Genomic DNA, 1,687 nt, shown 5'->3' with positions numbered 1-1,687 from the left:
ATGTCCGACGCAAATGGGCACCTCAGATGCGAGGCAAATCGTCTATTCTGTACTAGTGAATGTGAGAAACACAACCGGTATCAAATACCCAAGAAGTAGATGTTGCTAAATTAATGTCAATGACATAGATACCTAAAGAAGAAGCCCCAGACTTCTTATCCTTCAGATACTTCGGGCAGTTACACTTCTAATGACCTATTTGATCACAATAGAAGAACTTGGCATTTGCGGCCACCTTTGGCTTTGCCTTTGCCTGTGGCTTATTAACATCCTTAGTGGCAACTTGCTTGGCCTTATCTTGCTTTTTCTTGCCAATCCATTCCTTCTTAAAACCCATTCCCTTTTGAACCATAAGAACTTCCTTCTTAGGTGCAACGGGGATGTTTTGCTCGGCAGTCAGGAGCATCCCATGTAACTCAGCAAGGGTCTTTTTCACCCCATTCATATTAATGTTCAACCGAAACTGATTGAAACCATCATGAAGTGAGTGCAGAATGATGTTAGTAGCCAACTCTTGGCTATAAGGAAAACCCAACCTCTCCATTTCCTTGAAATAACCTATCATTTCAAAGACATGAGTGGAGACCGGCTTGCCTTCAACTAACGCACAATCAAGAATAGCCTTGTGAGTCTCATACCTCTTCGAGCTTGTTGCTGAAACATGGTTTTCAGTTGTCGGATAATATTGTAGGCATCTAAGCTTGCAAACCTCTTTTGAAGGCTTGGTTCCATAGCCGCGAGCATAAGGCAATTAACAATTACTTCCAATAGAGGTAGCAGTTAAAACTAGGATTGGGGTTTCAAGAACATCCTCTCGACCTTCGGACCTAAGAACAATTCTTAGATTCCTTCCCAATCAAGGAAGTTGTTCTCGTTAAACTTATTCTTCTCATGGATTTAACATATTAAAAAGGTGAATTATTGTTGTTACCAGACATGATATCTACATATAGTAAATGCAAAAGTAATAAGTATGTTTATCATAAAAGCTTTCAACAAATTTTAAACATTTTAAAATAAAAGCCATGCACTTGATCAACTTCAAAGTGTCCCTTTTGAATCAAGTGTTTCTAAGATCCTATCAAACATGATTTATAAGTGGACTTTGGCCTCAACTTAAACCAAGTTTAAAAGGTAAATAAACTCTTTTACTAATTACAACAATTTGTAATTCTTAGTTAATGGGTGATTGTCAAGGTGATTATAGCTCCTAGGTAAGGAAGTTACCCACGACGTTGGGGAGAGCCTTCCTAATCCTTGACAAAGCTTGTCACCCCAACACAAAACCCAAAACTTTGCTACAAAATCCAAAACCGTTTTGATGATTTTGTTAGGCCAAACTAAACTAAACTTGCAAATTTAGGAAATTTACTCTACTTAGTCCGAGATTAGAAGTAACACTCTGCTTTGGCAGAACCTATTACTAATGATAAGGTTCTAGTAGATGTTTATTTGGAATAGCAAAAACCCAATATTTTATTTAAGGGACCTAAGTAAATAATAATTATGTTGATTTAATTACTAGTCAACATTTAAATAATTAAATCACAAGCATAATAAACTTCAAAAACATCTAAAAGCAATATTTAAATGCATAAAATAAAATGTGATCTCCAACCTTGTGCTTCATAGGATAAGATTAAATCAAAATTCTTCTTATTACTACTTGAATAAATATTACAAAATT

Source organism: Beta vulgaris, chromosome 1 (assembly GCF_026745355.1).
Source record: "Beta vulgaris subsp. vulgaris cultivar EL10 chromosome 1, EL10.2, whole genome shotgun sequence".
NCBI lineage: Eukaryota > Viridiplantae > Streptophyta > Magnoliopsida > Caryophyllales > Amaranthaceae > Beta > Beta vulgaris.
This window is presented reverse-complemented; position numbering follows the sequence as displayed.